The sequence below is a fragment of the Canis lupus genome, chromosome 23, assembly GCF_048164855.1.
Source record: "Canis lupus baileyi chromosome 23, mCanLup2.hap1, whole genome shotgun sequence".
NCBI classification, from domain to species: Eukaryota; Metazoa; Chordata; class Mammalia; order Carnivora; family Canidae; genus Canis; species Canis lupus.
Genome location: NC_132860.1, coordinates 11603000 through 11625797, shown reverse-complemented (window position 1 = coordinate 11625797; position 22798 = coordinate 11603000). Strand labels below are relative to the sequence as shown.

The following is a 22798-nucleotide window of genomic DNA, read 5'->3' as shown; positions in this document are numbered from 1 at the left end:
AAGTCATGCACCTCATATGGCCAATAGCACCAATAAATAGCTTTAACCCCTTATCTCCTGGGGTATAGCTACATTTTTCTAGACAGGTTCAGAACCTGAGATTCTTATTCCATAAATATTATTCACAAACTGACTTTTCATAGTATCACTGCTATATAATAAACTGAATCTTCACAACTGAAATTTACAGCAGGGGCAGCAGAGTGTATAGTAAGTAGTCTTTTCACAGCAAGATTGGCCCAATAATTCCTACACTATATAATTTCAGTTAAAGCTGCTAAGCATAGACTATAATTAAGTTAACATTCAAGACTTTACTACACCTCTCTATAAAGTATAAATACAATTTGGCATACAACTGGTATTTCTGAAGTGTGTGGATTCTGTGTCATCCCTACAGTTGAACTATCCATTGCACATTCTAAGTTCCATACATAGACACCAGGCACTGAAGGAAACAGGAAATATTATGCTAACATGACTATAGTATTGATGAATAAAAAAACATAACCCCAAGGCTAAGCTGCCAAATAAGTAGTGAATTAATTTCTGTAAAGTACTCCAATATTACAAAGGTGTGTTGAAAGGTGTCTGCTCATGTTTCAAATTAAACGCACTGCTGGTCAGCATTAGCACCTCAGCTTTGAACACCAGCCATTTGCCTATAACACTTCAGGGGCTAGGAAAAACGGATTTGCCGTTCACACTGGAATAATTAGAACATGTCAGGAAGAATTAATTTCCTCATTTTTCAAAAGGATACACAGAAATTACCATGTTATTATATGACAGGGTCCCTTGGAGAATTATATTAAATTTAATTTCTAGCGCAGCCCACACAACAAATTAAAGTCATAAATAAGATGGAAAGAAGCGGGACGCAGAGCATATGTTTATGGCAATGAGTGAAGCCAAGGGACCAGAAACAACTATCTTCATTTCATTTTATTTAAATCAGCCAGACACTGTGTATCTGAATGACAGCACTTGTTAATGGTGCTGAGATTATAGGCTCCTTAATTTTAGAAAACAGAAGCAGTCAGTCAGTGTCTGAAATAGTACATTTCCTACAATGCAAAAATTAGTATAAATTTACTTCCCTTTCAAGTCCATTCCTTTTTGCCCCACAGCAAGTTTAACAGAGATAAACTTATTTTTAATAATACTGTTTCTCTCTTTGTCTTCTCTTTGGGCAATTTTCTTAGGTCAAAAAAAAGCAGGGGGGTAGTGAAACATAAGAGTCACCAGGATAAGTAAAACTTGCAAAACATAGTGTTTGTCCAAAATACAAGTTCCTGCTCCATCTTGTAAATACATCTACCAATTCAGAGCTTAGAGACAAAATGCTCTCAAGAAGTTAAATTAAAAATATTTTTCTTACATCACCTATCAAATTGGAATGAAACTGCTAAAGATATTGTCCAACCACCCTAAAAGCACTACTAGACTTTTTAGCTATTCATTAAGCCCTAATATGTGTATGGAATAGAGAAGATTATATAGAGGCCACTAAGAATATAGCCTCCACTTACAGCCAGCACTTCCCTGCTTCCTTCTCCCCCTGCTTGAGTCACTCCTCAAGTATTGTCTCTTTCTCTTCCACCTCAGCCAGTCATGGACAATTAAGAAAGGATTCTTACTTATGGTCGTATCACCTGAACTGAAATCAGCTCAAGCTTAGCATTAAAAAATTGATAAAACTTTAACAAATATATTATAAAATATTAATGATATTATTGACTCCCTTCCTTCTCCTTGTACATATATGTACACTTTTGCTATTTAAGTCATGGGTAAAACAACCATACTGGTAGCAATGACTCTCTTCACTTTTTCCTATATACTATAAAAAGATTCAAGTGTCCTATAGAAATTAATGTTCTTGTATTGAGAAGTTAAAACCTTCTCCAACATAAGGCTAGGCATTTTAGACCTACCAGCAATCCAAATGCTCCAAACACCAATCATCAAAACAAATTATATTGTGTTATTTGCCCATTAAAAATTTCCTAAGAATGCATAATTATATTGTCTCTTAACATGAAATATGCTCAATGTATAGCAAATACAAAAAGAAAAATAAAGACATTTTAAGGAGTGATGTTTAAAAAAACTAAAATCGTAAAGTAAAAGCAATGAAAAAAACTCTCATGAAAGAGAGTCATTGATAATTTAGCTAAGTTTTTTCTCCTTCCAATATAGATTTAATTTCCACATATTCAACCTACAGATTCTATATCATAAATGTTAAGATACTCATAGCCCCAGAAACATGCTGGCATTTTATCATGCTTAATAACTGAAGACATTCTTAAGGTGAAAAAGGAGTTTGTACACTTTAAGAAATGACTGTCATGAAACTGAGCACTCCCTTGGGTGCAACAAACTTTAAATAATTTGTGAATCAATTAACTGGCGACTCTCTTCATAACACAGATTTCACACTCCCAGGTCACTGCATTATCAGCCTGATACGAATCATAACATTTTGGAGAAAAGTTCATAATTGAAATCATTAATTAATTTAACAGGACTTTTAGTTATGCATTGCATTAAATAGCTGTAAAGGAGCAGAGATTAATTAGTTGTTTCTCTGACAATTTTCACTGCTGCTATTACTTGGTGGAAAACTTTTCAACTTGTAAGGCACATCATGCTCTCTATAATCTGGTAGTGACCTACTGAAGCAATTTAAAGTTGAAGGAACTCTAATTTCTTTAAAATGAAGTCTGGAACCTCTGAGGTGTTTCTCTGGATGAAAAAAAAAAATAAATGAAAAATAACATTGTAAAGCCTGACCTTCTCTTTATGTGAAAATGAAACTTGCATCTGGAATAAAGTCTTAAAAGTACATATCATAAGTAGTTTACATAAATGAGGAAACCAAAGCTATACCCATCTAACATTTTCCTGCAGCTAGCAAGATATGCATTCATATATTTTGCATATTCTACTTTTCATCTTAAAAATAGAAATAAAAACTATTAACCAAAAATAAACTGTATTTATGTTAGCACCCATTGTGTATACTTCTTAGGATTTAGTCATTTGACTGACCTATAAGTTGTGTAGCAAATCTACTGGTAGATAAAGTATAGGTAAGTTCAAAAAGCAACTCAGAAAGGACCATTTTAAGGAAAAGTGACAAGCAACTCTTTCTCTTTTTTTAAAGATTTTATTTATTTATTCATGAGAGACACAGAGGGAGAAGCAGACTTCCTGTGGGGAGCTTGATGTGGGACTCAATCCCAGGACCCCAGGATCACGACCTGAGCCAAAGGCAGACGTTCAACCACTGAACCACCCAGGTGCGCCACAACTCTTTCAATAAATCATTCTACACCACTTCCATATCTTGTCACTCTGCACAATTTCTTCACTTTAACAAATATCTTAATATCTTGTTTGCTATAGTAAAGGCACTTAAAGGTGTATCATAGAAAGTCTAATAAATTGGGTAATTTCCTAGAAAAATCCACATCTCACTGAAATTAATTAGTTGAAATTAAACATCTCCAGGTTCATATCAGGAAATAATCAATTGCACCAGCAAAAACCCTCAAGTGTATTTCTTCCATCTAATTCCTTTCCCCATACCCTCAGTTCCACATGTGGCAATGATACTGAATTTTTACAATTCTCACAATATGCCAGGCCCCTTTAATGTCTAGGTGCTTTTTACAAGTGCTATTCTCTGGATAAAAATTATATCTTCACATGACCTCTAAGCAACTCCATATTACTCCTTTCAGAAGCAATTCCAATGTTAACCTACTCAATGAAGCCCTAAGTTCTCTCTGGAAAATTTCAAATTCTATGTAACTTACTTCAATCATATCTCAATTCTAAGACTAATATGTTATTATATTTTCTCTCTACCTGTCTCTCCATTAGATTTTAGGCTACTTAACAGTTGGCTCTAGCATGCTATTCACATTTAAATCTCATACATGTGTATCTGGAACATATTAAGCCCTCAGTAAATGTCTGTTGAGTTTTTCTTTTAAAGAATATGCACATATTTATTTCCACATTTCATTTCAATAATATTTATTAAGCATCTGTTATAAATCAACCACAGCGTTAGGTGCTTGACAAAATCACCAAAAATTTTTAAGGTAAAAAAGATAAAAGATAAGTCCTCTACCTTTTACCTTACCTGTTGTTGTTTTTTTAAACATTTGACCTTACCTATTTTTTTATTTTATTTAAAAATTGGTCATTATTCTCTACTGAAACTTGAAGTGAGAATGCAAGAAATAGAAACTGAAATTAAAAAAAAAAAAGAAACTGAAATTTATGTCATTTTAGGATATCTTTTGTCATCAAAGACCCTTTGCATCAAAAGATCCCTCTCCCAGGAGTCAAATTATATGAACATGTTAAAAATAGTTTATGCCTGTGGTTCTATGAAGGCTCCCTTATCTAGTCAATATACATATAAGTAAACTAGGATAAGAAGTGTTTTCTCACTTGAGCAGAAGTATGAATCATTGTCTTTTCTGAGGTACCACATTACAACTAACGTCAAACTGATTACAGTGCTATTTTCTCTTTTAGATGCATGACTTCTAATAATTCACTGTGGAGGTGAGACAAATAGTAATAATTTCTGTCTCATTATTCATATTTTCTCACTTATACCTTGATATCTTACTTATTTCACATTCTAACTCACTATAATGGCAAAGATAAGTTGGCATTTTCTATAAGTGTTGCTTTTCAAATAGGAATCTGTGGCAATTTTGCTCTTTTACTAGGGTTGTTTCTTAATGTCAAATAGTTTCCTTATCTAAACGTAACTGTCACTTCAGAGCTATTGTACAAATTAAATGAGATAACACATGTAGGTGTTCAGTAAATGGTAGTTCTCTTTGATCCCCCTTACCTGAAATACACAGGGCACAGAAAACATGTCCTAAAACAGGTTGTTATTATGGAATCATCCTGACATTGTATGCAAAATTTGTTTCCACTCTGCAGATATTTAATGGAACTGCTAAATTAGAAACTAAAGGGAAAGAAAAGTGAAGTATCTATCTTTCTTAGAAATAGTTGAAAGGACAAACATTGAAATCAAGAGTGATAAAGAGGACAGATGAAGTTTCCTAAGTAGATTATAGATTGCTGGTAATGTGCCTACTTTCTCTCAGCTAGTTCCTCCTTGTGACTAAGGAGGCTGGTCAAGATTAGATTTAAAGCCCAAAGTATAGAACAAAACAAAGTTAACTTCCACACAGGAATCAATTTCATAATACTTGTATTTGCCCCATCATAAAAATTCAATTATTTTAATTACCTTTAAGAGCTATTAGAACCAATGGTGCTATGGGAGAAGTTTCATCTTGATAGCAGTACATGATCCTAAGATGCAGAAGAATCCTGAATCAAGAATAGAATCCATATCTAAAAATGTATAAGTCTGATTCTACTTAAAGATTCACATTAAAATAGACAAGGTAACAGCAGAGTAACATTAGATCTATTACTTTAGACTCAATAAACCAGGGAAATCATCACTTATATAATCCACCAACTCTAAAAATTATTTCCCCAACTAACAGTTGGTTACTAACAGTTAGTTAACTAACATCTCCCATTTATCTGAATATAGATAAGCTTTCTTTCTCATTCTGTGTCTCACTCTACCAATGCACTAAGAATTACCCCATGTTTTGTATATTTGTGTATTTGCCCAACATGGTTGCAGTCATGTGTCTGTGAGTGTTTTTACAACTTTATTCATAAACCAAATCTGTCTACCCACAGCAATATTTGACAGGTTTATCAATATCTCAATCACATACCTGTTACTGATCATGGTCTTATTACACTCTACCATCATAGAAAGTACTCCTTACCTTCCTCTGGAATTCAGAGCATGTTTTTGTGGTATCTTTAAATCCAAGTTCATCTTATTCCACCTTGTCTAAGTACCCTTGAGGGGGATGGTTTTAGAATCCTTACCTAGAGTTCAATGGGGCTTAGATCTAGCACACCTGCCTCCTTTCAAATTCTCTTCTGGGGTAGCATCAGATAGCAATCACATATTGAACAAGTCCATCTCCTTGTATAAAAGGGTGTACTTACAAAGGTTCATTTATAGTTACTGTGGCAGAAATATTTGGATCAGTGATAATTTTTAACATGGAATTGCTGGTTTTTCTCTTTAGTGGTCATACAAAGACCATAGATACATAGATACATCTTACTCCCAAGAAGATATAAAGTCAACATTTCAACATTTTCCAGAAATAGGACAATAAATTTCTTCTGAAATCTATCTGGTTTATGAGACAAAGAGTGGAATGCAAGAATGCAGAAAATATGTTATTTTTCAAGATCACTTTAATAAACAGAAACAACATCCATTCCACTTTGTTTAGAAGATAAAAGAGGGCAGCCTGGGTGGCTCAGCAGTTTAGTGCCACCTTCAGCCCAGGGCCTGATCCTGGAGCCCCGGGATGGAGTCCTACGTCAGGCTCCCTGCATGGAGCCTGCTTCTCCCTGTGCCCGTGTCTCTGCCTCTCTCTCTCTCTCTCTTTCCTCTCTCTTTCTCTTTCTCTCTCTCTCTGTCTCTCATGAATAAATAAAAAAAATCTTTTTTAAAAAAGAAGATAAAAGAATCATCTAACAAGAGAATGAAGGTTATAATCTAGATTATAAAGATTGCACATAAAAATGAAAGATGGGGCAGGGAAGATGAGAAAATAAAGGGGAAGAGAGAGGTGAGAGAGGAGAGGAAACAAAAGTCATAGAAAAGGAAAGGAAAGATACAGAAAGGGCAAAAGAAAAGAAAGATAGAAATTATCTAGTATTAACCCTAAGAATATGGCAGAGGTGGAGACAGAAATAAAAGAGTCATAAAAGCCAAATGTGTCCATTATTATTTTCTTTCTTAAGTATTTTCCCTTTTCCAGAGACAGATTGGAAAAATGAGCTAAGTGAATTACCTTCACAAATATTCACTCTTATTTGACCTAATTAGTTTTATGGAGTCGATAGCTCCAAACCTTGCTTAAGAATTTCAGTGGTCACATTTCTGCATAGTCAAAGTGATCTCAAACAATTGCTCCAATGTATTACACGTATAAACAAGTTTTCTTCAAAACCAGGCACGATGGTCATTTTTTCCTCTGTTTTGCTCTTCAACAAACATAGTTATTATAGAAAATGAAAGGAAAATTCCACTCTTCATTCATGTTTGAGTTCCTCTGACTTGCTAAAATATCCTGGCCTATACCATAAGATGTAAGACTATGTATATATATTTCTTTTTTCCTTAAAAAGAAAACTTTCACAAGATTTAATTATACAACAGTTAAATAACACAGCAAATTTTTGTATTCATGGCTCTAGAGGGGGTTTTCTTTCTTTCTTCTTTTTCTATTTTTCTTTTAGAGTGAAAATTATTTTATCAAGAAGTTTCAATTTACATTATTAAAAATATATGGCAATCATTATCACAAGTCTCTTTTCTTTGCTCTGTGATACAGATGCTTTACAAAGGCATTTAATCTTTTTGAAGCCAAAATTAAGGAGTTATTAGAGTTAAGATAAACAGTGTGGTCATTGAGTCAAATAACCTTGAATTTAAGATTTATTATTTACTGTTGGAAAGGTTGATATACTACTCTGATCCTAAATTTTATCAACTATAAAAATAAGTAGAAGTACAGTTTCTACCTCACAGGGTAATTATGAAGATTAAATGAGAAAATTCTCATGGCAAATAAATAGAAAGTATTTAATGCGAAATCTGGTACAACTAAGCACCTAATACATGATGTTATTAATAGATCACATGCCACTACTGAAGTATAAAATTTATCTTCCTAATAATATTACCAAAACAAGTAACAGAATTAGTGTCTGTTGGAGGATACTTAATTCTTTAAAAACAATAGTAGATCAAAGAACATGAAGACCAAGCCTTAAAAAAAAAAAAAAAAAGCTTGCTTATTTTAATGCAATATTTTTCTAAGTATGGGTTAATGAATAAAATCAGTTTTCTGAGTGCCAATTGGCATTTTTTTTATTTAAAAGAAAAGGAGAGAATGTGCAAGGGAACAAGAAGAAACGAAGAGGAGGCAAGGAGAAGAAAGAAAACACAACACTTAATGCATATTAAGGGTAAGTTTTGTTCATGAAAACTTTATTTCAGTTATATTATATTACATACTTGGTCAGAATTAAAAAAAATTCCTTACTCTGAATCAGTCAAAAAAAAAAGTTTGGAAGCCTCCTTAGAACATGTGAATTAATGGGTTTCATGTCACAGGGAAATATCCAACCAACTTGCTCATTTCTAACTCATGAATGTAGCAACTGCTAGTGCCCCTTGGGATATCTTTTTATATCTTCTTTTTTGAAATACTGCAAGACAGAAGTAGCTACTTACAAGAGTTTATCCAAGGGCAAGAGGGAGACTAGATGGCTTTTGAATAACCATTCCAGCTCTAGGATCATGAAGAAAGCAATTATTTAAAATGAAGAAAAGTTAACAAAACTAAAAGAATTTAAGATATCATTCTTTTCACATTCAATAAATTCAGGCACTTACAAATAAAGACCAAGGAAATAACTCTTCTAAAGATATGATGGATTCACGGAATAAAAGGACTGGAAAGCATCATCCGCTTTCAGTGTGCTTTACTCAAAGAAACTGTTGTATCTATCTCACCTTTTGCAAGGTACATAGGGTATGTATGGGTTTGGGATGGCAGGCAGGAGAGCAGTATACAACAAGAAGGTGCATATAAGTGGTTGTGTTCACTTCAGTCTTATTTCAAACCAAACCAGTATGGTGGTCAGCTGTCAACCAAAGAGAACAGGAGTAGGAACAGAGCCAATCAAGCTGTGTTAAGTAACCCAGTCATTCCACAGAAATCTGTACAGCTCTTGTTCCCTGGCAGTACAGCTGGCAACAGCACAGCAGTAATTTGAGGGGTTTTCTATAGGGTGCTTATGAGTTTGATTTCACTGTTGGCTTCTTGCCACTGCAACCTATACACTGGGTAGTTCTGTTTGTGAGTTACCCAACTATGTGCTTAGATGATAAAAGATCAGATTTTTCACTTGGTAGCTGAGTTTTCACTTTGCAAAATCTACCTTTCTTTCTTTCTTTCTCTTTCTTTCTTTCTTTCTTTCTTTCTTTCTTTTTCTTTCTTTCCTTTCTTTCTTTTTTTTTCTTTCCTTTACTTTCTTTTCCTTTCCTTTTTCTTTTCTTTCCTTTTTCTTTTCTTTTCTTTCCTTTTCTTTTCTTTCCTTTTCTTTTCTTTTTTCTTTTCTTTTCTTTCTCCAAACTCCCCAGGTTATAAAAAAAAAAAAAAAGATATGGTTTGCATTGTCAAGTACTTTTCCTCATGTGTTTTGGGGGAGGAACCAAATTCTATTTTACCTATAACTCATCAAACTGTTTTCTCTAAACTAAAACTTAAATCTTTAGAGTCTTTGAAATATCAGTTCTCTCATTTTCTCCCTACAGCTCTCCTTTTTTCATACTTGCCCCCTTGGCAATCAAAAAAATATATCGTTTGCCAGATCTGAAGTAAAAAGGATATATATGATTCAATTGCTGAGGTCCAAGATGATGTTTTATGTGTAACCAAATAAATTTTGCCTTAGCTATTTGCACTTTCATATGGCTTTCTTCTGATACTGAAGGACATAAGGTAGTTAAACAGGAATGAACTGGTCTTCATTTGGGAGAATTGTTGTGTGTTTGGGAATATTTAACATTGAGTCAACCTCAGCTTCTTCCTATATGCTTATATCACCTCACTTTACATAAGATCTAATCAATAATGTATTCCAAAATTATTTTCCTATTAAAACTGAACTACTCTCACTGGTGCTATAACTTAAAAACTGAAAGCCAAAATTATGAGGGTGGGAACAAGTAAGTACAAGATATACAATGAATATACTTGGAATATACTATGAGGCATGGTGAATGAGCAAAAGTATTGATCTTCTTCACCCTTTGGCTCATTAGTGTAAAATTTTAAAATGCTCCTTCTTCACTCTCCCAATATATATCAATATATCACAATATATATCAATATATATCCCATCTCCAATGGGATACCCTTCATTTGTAAAACAGACACACATCTCTATACCAGGGCAACCAAAGTCATCAATTCCATCCTACTTCAGTCAGGATACCCAGTTACTTTCTTTCAACAGCTAGAGACATCAGGAAGTCAGCCTAACCCCCTAAATTTCATTTCAAGGGGTGTTTCATTTCCACTGCTATGCACTGGTAGAGTGGAAGTAGGAAAAATCAAATCCTACCACCAGAAATTCATCAAAAGAATGTTATTAAAATAAGATTCAAAATGAGACTTTATACCAAAACTATTTAACAGATACTAGTTAGCTACTATAGTACAGTCAATAGTATAATTCAGGCATATTATGGGGTAAATGGGTATCAGTAGGTTGCCCAGTGAACTGAGTCACCATCTATAACCTGGTTTCTATAAGAATATCCATTCCAAATTCCAAACAATAAACTTTCAGAACTTTATATTATTAAATTGGAGACTGCCTACAAGTATAGCCCTATGAATATTTCAGAGATGTCTTTTTGTGATATAGGTAAAGATACACTAAAAAATCAGGTAACTAAGTAGCAGTCTTTTTTAAATAGGTTCATATGCTTTACAAAAGGGGGAGGAAATTTTTTTAAAAAGCAAGAATTCAATATGAGAATTATAAATTACTTCCTCATTTACTATTAATTAAGTCTGGGATTTTCAAATACAGTACTTGGAAGTAGAAATATATGTATATATATATTTTTATTGAAGTTCGATTTGCCAACATATTAGTATCACACCCAGTGTTCATCCCGTCAAGTTCCCCCCTCAGTGCTGGTCACCCAGTCACCCTATCCCCCCGCCCACCTCACTACTCCTTGTTTGTTTCCCAGAGTTAGGAGTCTCTCATGTTTTGTCACCCTCTCTAATTTTTCCCACTCATTTTCCCTCTTTTCCCTATAATCCCTTTCACTATTTCTTATACTCCCCGTATGAGTACAAACCATATAATGATTGTCCTTCTCTGAAGTAGGTATGAACAAAGGATTATTAGTGGCTATAACACATTGTTAATATAATGCCAATAAGAATAACTATGCCAATATTATGTTTGTATAGAGTTTTTAAAATCATGTGTATTATTATGTTCTCCTGAACATAAGTGATTCAGATGCTGCCTTAAAAAAACATACAAAGTTTCTAGGCTGAGGGCACTAGGAAAGTTAATTTAACTATAAGGCAACTCATTCTCATGCAAATTCCAGAGAAATAACTAAATACACACTTAACCATCTGTATAACCTAATACCGTCTTTTCATACATTAGCAAGTATGAATATATATATATATAAACCTGCATAAGCACATATTCAAACATCTAAGTATAAGAGCTGCATGGAACTGTGTTTATCATTTTCCTCTTGAAGCACATCTACAGACAAATAGCTACAGCTAACATACAGCTTTTTATAAAATAATCATTGTCTTTGTGTAGAAGGACCTGATAGGAAATGGGTCAAGCCTCTGCACACACATCAGTTGGGGCAACAGAAGGGGAACACTGTGTTCATTCTTTGCATCCAAAACAACAAACTAGAAAATAAATCCATTTGGAGAAATTATCTCAAGTTTAGGCAAGAGAAGGGGAGTTAGAAAAGTTTCCGGTTTCCTGTTAAGAAAACTGACAGCAAGCCTTCATATTAGACTGTACGTGTTTATTCACTAAGATTATTCAAAAATAAAAAAAAAGTGTTCTTATTAAGAAAGCTAAGTTCAAATGAAATGTTTTTCAAGGATAATTCTAAAAATGCCTCAGGGGCTGAGGTTTTCATTAGTGGTTCTAAGAAAACAACTTATAGTGCTTTAAGTGAAGTAAGAGTAAATGGCATTTTACTGTAATGTGCTGCTATGGCCTGTATGACTTGAACCATACAAATGAGTTTTTCTGGGATTTTGTTTTCCCTTAGAAAGGAAAACAGGAAAAAAAATTTTACATAGTCATGAGGCATAGGGCAAGAAATGGACATATAAATAACCATTAGTTCAGTGTAAAAGATCCCCGAAGAAACGGAAGTAGCCCAGGAGATGTGCACATCAAATAAAAATGGAGAATATGGCTATATTTCAGCTCAAACTAATATTCCCTTTTCAGGAATCATCCCCTCTGGCTCACTGCTGACAATCCATAGATGCGTATGAGTGAGATGAGTTCATGAGTAAGATGAACAGGGATGTTCCACGGCAGGTAAATAAATTTGTTTCCACTGAGATAATTATTCTTACCGTATGTCACTACTCTCATGGCATAAACAGGACAGGTGATGACATCCTATAAAATGCAATTTTTATTCCTATACTTGTGACATCAAGATATATAACCCATTCAGCTCTCATGAATTTTTTTTCCTCTGAAACTCTGAGTGGTTTTTTGTTATTGTTGTTCTTGGTTTTTGCTTTTTAAAAAATGCTATTATCAACTGTGTAACATTGTTAAGCGACTGGGGAGAAATGGGACTGTCATTATTTCAGGCTATTTGGTCCTAAACAAAGACTACATATGTTATTACTTGAGATAGCTGAATGTAACTATTTTACTTGGATTTTTTTAAGGTTAGCATCTGCATGATATAACCTCTGTACAGTACCTATATCCTCAAATAAATGCCCTCTCCCAAACTTCAAGTCCTTTCAGACCTAACCTAGGCAACAAACAAGGAATCATAAACCTTTGTACCAACAAATAATTTTTCCAACTATAATTCATTAGTACCTTATTCCAAAAGCATATGAATACTTACAAGATGGTTAATCCTCATTAAAAACTAAGATTACATGACATAATTACATGTAAATAAGAAAAATGAATTAAACTCTTACCCTTTCCTATGTCGGGCACTAGTTGTGAATCATATATACAATTAGAGTTATATTGCTAAGCTAAAAATATTGGTAAAGATCTAAAAATGACAAACAGTGCCTTTTAAATTAATGTCTTATTAGTTGAGTGAAGTACACTGACAAAGAATAATTTATGCTTATTCAAACTGCACTCGACATCTTCAGGTGTTTCCAAATGAGCTCACAGAAGAGTGATTAAATGCATCTGATAACAAGCCACACATTGCTGAAATTACTTACCGCCTCATTTTATGATTAATTAAACATGTAGATTAAAGTTGCAAAAGAATTTAGATTAATGAGCAAGTTAAGTCTTGCTGATATAAGTGAATTGGGAATTGGATGCTCTGTGGAACTTTATAAACATGCATTTTATAATGAATAAGACAAGGCTACATGCAGAATCGTGGCCACCAGGGCCTTTTGACGATGCAGTCTTTTTTAACATGGTTTGACAGCTTTCAAATAACATTCTTCTATAGGCTTTAAACTTTGTGCTTTGCTGTAAAACACAAGACTACATAACTCATGTACCGGGAGTACGATTATTTTCAAGCTCTCCAAGGTAATGACCCCCCGTAGCAGCAGCTGTTCAGAAAAAATTACAAGCTCAATTGTTATTTTAATCAGAGATAGTTTCATAGTTAAAAGCAGTTATGCAACTTATAAAATTATATGACACATCATCAGTACCTTCTCTTCAACACTCCTTCTTCCAAAAGTAAAACCATCCCCCAAAAATCATAGCTTCCAGAGGACTTATTAGCAAACAGCATCCTCAATCATTCATAAAATATTCAAAGCCATTTATTAGTGAAGTTTCTGTGCTAGGAAAGGTAATGTTTAAATTTATGACGACTCTTATCAGCTCCAAGAGTGCGTCAAAATATCTGCTGGGGTTTGCTGAGTCTCCAATTTTTCTCTTTTAAGATCAGTTTTACCTAATCCAAGTAGCTTAGACTGTGTCAAAAGCCAAGTTGGACTTTATGATTTTCCAGGGCAAGAGAAATTCAGGTTGTTCACAGAGATGTAGTACATTCTCCTTTGCAACGAATACAGAAGTGGAGAGAAACTGAGCTTAAGTTACTAAAGTAGCTTGTGTTTTAAAATCTATTCCATTTTATTACTAAGCTTGTAGCACAATGCCATTTATTATTACCATAGCATAATAAAGACAATCCACAAATTCTTTGAATGGATCCAATCTGCTATCTAAAATATACCTCTAATACTTTTCTATTTATTTTCAGATCTTATGCATGATTCATTTTTTGGCAAGACTGAGATTTTTATAGTATTAATTTTTTTCTTTTTAATTCAGATTTTTTTAACTCTAAAGACTTACCAAGAAAGCTATGGAAACTTTTACATAAGGATCAAAAGGAGCTGTTTCATGACACAGGTGGCAAATTACCATCATTAACCCCACATATTCATCATGTGGACATAACTGTCCATTTATGTTAGTGAAAATATAATATTGAGACATAGTCTCTGACTATAGTAAAATTTATTAAAAGTTAAAATCAGTTTTATAAGCAGCCAAAACAGTTTCCATTTGATTTATTTCCTTTCAGTTTTATTAAGTCAGTGTCTTTTACCAAGTAATATAAACCACATCTTATCACCACAAAAGGTTATTTTAAATTTATAAGCTTTTCCTCCTTGGTAATTCAACTTGAACATAATAAGAAGGATTTGTAGGTAAAAATATGGACACAAATACTTCAAGGATCAAATAATAAGTTTTTTGTTTATATGAAAATTTGAATGTCTCATGTGCATACGTTAAAAAGGGAAATCTGACAACAAAGTGGCTATGTTAGTCCAAAAGAGGCTACGTTAGATATCTAAAAATAATTCCTTTGCAATTTTAAGATGTATTTGGTATGTGCCATTAGGACATAGACTATTCAGACAGTTCAAAGAGCCACCATATTTTAAGGAACAGGATCTTTCCACTCTAGCCATTGTCATATTATTTCTAGGCCACACAAACTATGAGGTGTGTCCTGGAGTTACTAATAATTTAATAGAAATTTTGTCATTCTTATGGCATTTTAATACAAGAAGATATATTTATTTCCTCCATGAAAGTAATTTTTGTGAAATAACCTTAAGTCCTAAATACTGAATATACTTAGCTATTATAAGTATTTACTATTATTAGCATGTTTCATTTTTTCTGATAAATGCTTTATATAGTTTACCTGCATTGAGTACATATAGTTACTGGTTATTTAAAGTTAGGAGTTAAATGTTTACTTGAAATACCAAAACAGGTACTTCATCATGAAATTTTGAATAAATGGGAACTTAAAATATCCCTAATAAGCCATAATGTAATATAAAAACTCCTAACATTATTTTCATTAAATCAAGATGGCAATTTATTATAATTCATATTTAAAAAACTACAACATAGTCACATAGGCAAAGAACCTTGCATTTCTAAGGGGAGAGTCATATTTTCTTTATCACATATACAGGCTGAAAAAAGTATAAACCATATTTATTGAAATTAAAATGAAACAACTAAACTCATTTTTGCATGTTATAGGGCCACAGTTTGTCAAGCTGAACTATAAATGCATTAATACTCACAATATCACCAAATGATGAATTATAATATTGTCACCTCCTCAGTTTCAGTTCATGCCCTGTAGAGGAGTTTTGTGTGATTCATCAAACCCAGGTTCTGAACATGTTTACAAGCATCGTAGGGCAACATCTTAAGGTAAAAATAAGGAAACTCAACCAAGCAAACTGTCATCAAGGTCAATGGAAGGTTCACAAATGCAAAGAACCAATCTACAACAAAGGGGGCAGATGAAGCCAGGTGCCATCCTATGCTAAATCCTTGTTAACTCAACATCCAGCAGTTGATGAGAGGTGGTTCTTCACTTGGCAGGATCGGCAGCATTACGTACTATACCTATGAGTTGTGTATGTTAATATAAGTATTCAAGAGCCAAAAATAGTGCTAAAATTGGCTTCCAAACTATTATGGTTTATCACTTTTTGTTTTATTAACTATGCGAATTCTTTAGCTCCCTTAACCAAATACAGAGTTAGTTAACTAGTTCTGAATTTTTCCTTCAGTGAAGAAATAAAAAGATTTCTCTTTTCTCTAGTTATGCTAAATCACTTTTAAATCCCTATGCATCCAAAATATTTCTGCAAGTGCACATTACCATAGTCTTATATAAAGTGATTGGAGATTTAACGGATGGTTATTTTTTAAGGTCAAGGGTTTCTAAACTTTGTATCTTATATCACTTCTGTGATAGGAGATTGAAATCAAAACTGATTCTATTAATAAAACAAAAACTTACACTTGAAACTAGTATGTTATATACCAATGATACCTCAATAAATAAATTAATTAATTAATTAATGCAAAGGAATCCAAAATTTGGGAAAATTTAGGGTTTGATACTTATCTTTCCAATTCTTAATTCTATATATATGTCCCTTATTAAAGGAAGCATTTCTGAAAAAATATTGAATTGTGGTAGTAAAATGGTTTAATTTGTATGTAAAGTTTAGCCAATAATCTCAATACTTTTAAATACAAGTTAAAAGTAGAAGATGTAAAGAGATTGAGTGTTAATGTTACCTAAGCCTTAGTATTGGACCACAAAAATGCAATGCAATCTTCACTTGCCATGGAAATAGGAAATAAGTGGGAACATTAGTTATACTCATAAATTATATATATTATACCTGGGCTCTTATACAAAGTGATGAGGGGTCACAAAGTCCTTCTTGAAGCATTTTTCTTTCCTCATCAGAAGATATAGAATGTCTAAAAAGAAGAAACTAATCGTTATTGGACCCACTATCTGCCAGATATAAAATAAATCTTCTCTATGCATCATATAATCTTCCCAACAACCACACCCATTTTATAGATGAGGGTATTAAATTTCAAATAGGCAAAGGTATTTGTCTGGAGTCATACCAAGTGGTGATGAGAGTAAAGCCCTATGAACCCAACTCCAAAGTCCATTTGTTCTTTCAGTTATATCACATTTATTTATGGCCTATACTATTTGTGTTTATGCTGCCTAAATCCTAGAATCCCCATCTGCTTCTTCTCAGTTAATCTATTCCTACCACTTCCTTCTAAATTTTACCTATTCCCAAAAGTATGTTGTATTCTCAGCAGTTTAAAAGCCTCTATTATAACAACACATCACATACAGAGGAACATATATAACAATTGTATCTGGCTTAAAAAGGAAAAAAAAAAAAAACAATGAAAGCCAAAAGACAATGGAGTGATATCTTTAAACTACTGAGCAACAAAAAATTGAATCAAAAAATTCTATATACAGCAAAATATTGATTTTTCAGAAATACAAAAGTAGAGGGACATCTGGTTGGTCCAGTCAGTTAAGTGTCCAGCTCCTGATTATTGGTCAGTCATAATCTTGGGGTTGGTGAGAGCAAGCCCCACGTCACGGTTCCCACTTAGCAAGGAGTCTCCTTGAAATTCTCTTTCTCCCTCTCCCTTTGCCCTTCTCTCTACTCTCTCTTTCTCCCTCTCAAATAAATAAAATAAATCTTTAAAAAAAAAGTTCTTCAGGCAGAAGGTAATGTTACCAAATGGAAATCAAATCTACACAAAGGAATAAAGTGCACTGAAAATGGTAAATATGTGGTAAATATAAAAGACTTTCTTATTTCTTAAATCTCTTTAAAATATGATTGACTATCAAAGGATAAATAACTATTTTTAAGTTTATAACATATGCAGAAGTAATGTGCATGACAAAAGTACAAAGCCTAGGAGAGAGAAATATAAGTATACTATTGTAAAATTCTTATGCTATATGTGACGTGGGATAATATTACTTGAAATAAGACTGTGATAAGTCATATAAGGTTGTTATAAATTCAAAAGCAATCACTAAAATGTAATTAAAACAAAAAATAAAAGTGAAATCTTAAATCTTAAAAAAATTCTCAATAAATTAAAAGAAAGCAGGAAAAGGGAATAATGGACAGATGGTACAAATAGAAAACAATGAGTAGATCATGTATTTAAATTCAACCACATCAGTAATCACATTAAGTGTAAATGATCTAAATATCCAAATTAAAAAGGAAGAATTGTCATACTTTATTGCTTTTTAGCAAGACTCAACTACAGGCAGTCTACACTAATTCACATTAAAATGAAGACACAATACTTTAAAACTGAAAAGATGAAAAAATATTACCCATAGTACCATGAATAAAAAGAAAGCTGCAGTGACTCTCAGACAAAGTAGATTTCAGAGCAAAGAATAACACTAGAGATAAAGGGATCCTTGTATAATGATAAAGGAGTCAATTCATTCATCCACCTAACAGAGCTTCTAAATACAAGAAAAAAGTGCCTGAGTGGCTCAGTCCGTTGAGCATCCAACTCAACTCTTCTTTTAGGCTCAGGTCATGATTTCAGTGTTGTGGGCTCAGCTGCTCAGTAGGGAGTCTGTTTGGGATTGGGATTATCTCTCTGCTCCTCCCCCACTCAGGCACATGCATGAGCTCTCTTTCTCAAATAAATAAATAAATCTGTTTTAAAAAAAACAGTAAATACAAGAAAGAAAAACTAATAAAATTTCAAGGAGTATTATAATCAGAGTTTTCCATATCTCACTCTCAGATAATGATAGAACAAGTAGACAAAAGATCATTAAGGATATAGAAGACCTGAACAATACTATCAACCCACTCTACCTAATTTACACTTTTAGAACTTGCCACCCAACAAAATAATTAGAAATTCAAAAACAGAAAAATATCCAGAAAATCCCTAAATATTAGGAAATAAAATGATACTTCTAACATTATTCACAGATCAAGGTAAAAATCAAAAGGGAAATTAGAAAGTATTTTGGACTGAATAAAAATGAGAATACCACATATCAAAATTTATGGGATTCAGCTAAAGCAGTACTTAAAAGTAAATTTATAGCACTAATACCTATTTTGAAAAGTTCTCATATTAATTATCTCAGCTTTCACCTTAATAAACTAGAAAAAGAAGAGCGAATTAAACCCAAAGAATACAGAATAAAGGAAGTAATAAGGATAAAAAAATCAGCAAAATAGAAAACAAAAAAGCAGTACTAAATTTTGATATATTGTGTTGACATTCTGATATTAGAAATAAGTGACATCACTACAGATCTTAACAGTGTAGAAAATATTGTGAACAACTCTATGCCAATAGATTCAACAACTTAATGAAATGCTATTAAATAAAGTCCATAACTCAGATGAAATAGATAACATAAATCGCCCTGCATCTATTAAAGAAATTGAATTTTCAGTTAAAAATCTTTCCAGAGGAAAACTTCAAGCACAGATGGCTTCATTAATGAAATCTTTTAAGTATTCAAAAAGAAATACCTATCATACACAAACTCTTCCTGAGAATTGAAGAAGAGGGAATACTTCTCAATTCGTTCCATGAGGCTACAGTAAACAAGTAATCAAGATAGTAGCATTAAAAATATAGACAGATCGATGGAAGAAAATAGAGACTCCAGAAATAAACCTATATGTATATGATCAATTGATTTCCAACAAAAGTGCCAAGGTGATTTATTGGTGAAAGGATAACCTTTTTAGCCAATGGCACTGAACAATCAACCAGCCATAGGCAAAAATATAAACCTCAAACTGTATCTCACCCCATTACCAAAATTAGCTCAAAATCAATCACAGACCTTAATTAAAACCTTAAACTATAAAACTTGTAAAATAATGCAAAGGGGAAATTTTAGTGACCTTGGATTTTGTAAAAAACTTTTATATGTGATACAAAAAGTATGAAATATAAAATAAAATAATAAATTGGGCTTCATCAAGATTTAAGTTTTGCTCTTCAAGACGCTTAAAGTTAAAAGCAACCCACAGACTAGTAGAAAATATGTCCAAAACATATATCCAACAAAAACTTGTAACTTAGAATACATAAAAACTATTACAACTCAATAAAAAAGAGGACAACCCCATTAAAAAAAATAGCAAATGATTTAAAAGGCATTTCAACAAGGTAAATGGATGGCAAACAAGCACATGAAAAGATGCTTAACATCATCAGTCAATTAGGGAACTACAAATGAAAACCAGACCACAATGAGATATCATTGTAAGCCACTTGAATGGCTAAAATTGAAGACTAAACACATAAAGAGTTACTAAGGATGTGGGCAACTGTAACTATCATACATTGCTATAAGAAATGTACAATGGTACAAGAGCTTCTTTAAAAACAATTAGCAGTTCTTTTAATGTTAAACATACACCTATGTAATCTAGCCATTTCACTCCTAGGTGACTCAAGAGAGTTTATATTCACACAAAGACAATGTCCAAAGTAGCTTCATTTGTAATAAGCAAAAATCAGAAAGAATTTGAATGGATAATCAAATTGTGGTATATCCATACAATGAAATACTACTCAGCAATTTAAAAAATAAGTTATTGACATGCACAAATCAATCTCAAAATAATTATGCTGAATGAAATAAACTCGACAAAAAAGAATACATAATGTATCATTCCACTTACATAAAAATATTTTAAATGCAAACTAATCTATAGTGACAGCAGATCAATGACTGTCTAGGTGTAAAGTCAGGGAAAGATGAGGGAGGGGCAGGAGTGAGGGACTCTGAAGAGACATTAAGAAATTGTTCGGTGTGATGGATATGCAATTTACCTTGATTGCAGAAATGGCTTCGCTAGTGTATACTTACATCAAAACTCACCAAATCATATGCTCTAAATATACACGGTTTATTGTAAGCCAATTATACCTCAATAAAGCTGTAAAAAAAATGCAGTAGGTAAGATTCTCACTTCACAGGTAAGGAAGCTAAGGCTCCAAGAGGTTATACAATTTGCCTAAGATCACAGCTAGTACACAATAGTATCCAGTGGTGGCAGGAACTCCATACCATATATTTCAAAATAATATGAAACATCTAGTATATTTCTGACTCAAGAAAGGCACTCAAAAGTTGGCGATTTTAAAGTATTAGAAGCATATAAAAAGCCTAAGATGTGAAAAAGTAATAGATTTTAACCTCACCGAAGGATATGTAATTGTTTATCACTTAGAATTTTTATCATATACTTATTGATAGGATATTTAAATTTCTAAAGAAGATTTTTTTTAGCCTAAAATATCTTAATCAATAGAATGTATGACAGAGTTTCTGTAATGCACTCAAATAGCATTTTACTGGAACCTATTATGCACCACTTAATATGTGCTATTTGCTAGGCCCAAGTGAGACAGATTTTTAAGTCATACATAGGTAATGTAAGACCACCCTTTGATGAAGCAGTGGCAAAGAGCTCAGTGTGTTAGGAGGCTAAGGCACATATACAGTTGAGTGGAACATAGAGATGACCAGAAACTCTAGGTCTCTAAGAAAGAACAATGGCCATGTTCCTTCCACCAATTACAAGGTTCTTGCCATGAAGAAGTAATAATGGCCAAAGCATTTCCTAGGGAGGAACTGTTGGGCTTAGTTTGTATCAGTCACTTTTTTGCTCTTCTTTTTCATACATGTATATTTCATTTCCTCCTACAAATAGATTATAAATTCCTAAGGACTAAATCTTCCTTTTCCATTTTAAATTCCACTTGATGTCCAAAGAATCCCAAATTCATATTGTTACTGAGTGAATAAATAAATGAATGAATGCACATTAGTGTTAGTCTGAATAAGTAATGAGAATACTTACAAGGATCAAGGATCAAGGATCAAGACAAGGATCATTTACAAAATCAACTTGACTTTATCCCATTCTCTTGAAAAAGTCTATTTTTTCTTAATTTTCATTTCCATAAGTCTTTTCTTGCTCATGAATATACTACTTTCCTGCACTATTTCCTCTTCCCTTGAAAGAGACAAGTAGGGAGGGCCTATATCCTAATATGATATATATTGCAACTACACCTTCTGTGGAAAAGGACAAAATACAGCAATGTAACCAGAGAGTCATAGTCATCACTTTATCTGAGAGAATTCTAAAAGTAACCAAATTATGTGCACTTGTTTTATTCCTCAACAACATCATGAACTAATCCCTATGTGAGCCAGCTGATAGAAATACCATAATCTCAAGCATAGTTACTTTTCTAACTCACAGCATCCAAGTTTTACCTTACCCTTCTGAAATCAACAATCAAATAATTTTAACCCTTGGTGTTAATGTCTTTTGTGTTTATGTTATGCTTTTAAATCCTCAAAATAATTTTAAGTATATTCTCATTCCTTTAAAAACACACCTTCCTCCCTATTCTCCCATGGAAAGATAAAATACTCCCAATTTTCACTGGGGACCTAACCAATGAGATGGCAAGGGATTTGAGCATTGACAAGAAATAAGTAGCATGACCATTTCCCCCTTTTTCAATAATTCAGTACTGTGAGAATGACAGGAGCAGGGAAAGCAATAGGAGTCTTTTTCTTTCCTTCATACTCTTCACCACATATAATCTGACCAGGCCTATAGAGTCTACATTGACAAAGTCTCTTCTTTCTCTTCCCCAAATACCTGCCTTTTATCTCCTGCCTGAACTATTACAGTAGCCCTAACATCTATCTCTCTAGTTCAAGTCTTTCTTCGCTCTAATCAACTCTACCAACTGCTGGCTGAAATACTTTTTTCAAAAGCATAGCTCTTGCCATACGATCAGACTATTTGGCTGTGATGGCCCCCTAAAATCTACCAAACACCTTAATTTAGCTTTATAGGCCACAATGATATGATTACACTAAATTTTCTAGCTTAAGGACGCTTGGGTGGCTCAGTGGTTGAGGACCTGCCTTTGGCTC

The 22798-nt window shown here is 33.1% G+C and overlaps 1 protein-coding gene and 1 long non-coding RNA gene across 17 annotated transcripts in view; one reads left to right on the top strand and one right to left on the bottom strand.

Annotated features, from left to right (window-relative positions):
* SOX6 (SRY-box transcription factor 6) overlaps window positions 1-22798 on the bottom strand; it is a 633064-nt gene that overhangs the window by 451137 nt on the left and 159129 nt on the right. For 5 of the 15 annotated variants that reach the window (XM_072793934.1, XM_072793942.1, XM_072793940.1 and 2 more), the window contains one exon: window positions 16671-16752. The exons of 8 other annotated variants lie outside the window; for them this stretch is intronic. The gene's annotated coding sequence lies outside the window, so the exon portion shown is untranslated. Of the gene's footprint in view, window positions 1-5299; window positions 5383-15548; window positions 15605-16670; window positions 16753-22798 lie in introns of all 15 variants that reach the window. 2 more of the 15 variants (XM_072793935.1, XM_072793936.1) reach the window with 2 other exon arrangements.
* LOC140614739 (uncharacterized) overlaps window positions 10519-22798 on the top strand; it is a 103359-nt gene continuing 91079 nt past the window's right edge. Inside the window, exons 1-3 of one of the 2 annotated variants that reach the window (XR_012015519.1) lie at window positions 10519-10628; window positions 12199-12291; window positions 14195-14924. This is a non-coding gene — a long non-coding RNA (uncharacterized lncRNA). Of the gene's footprint in view, window positions 10629-12198; window positions 12292-14194; window positions 14925-22798 lie in introns of those variants that run through there. The other variant, XR_012015517.1, reaches the window with a different exon arrangement.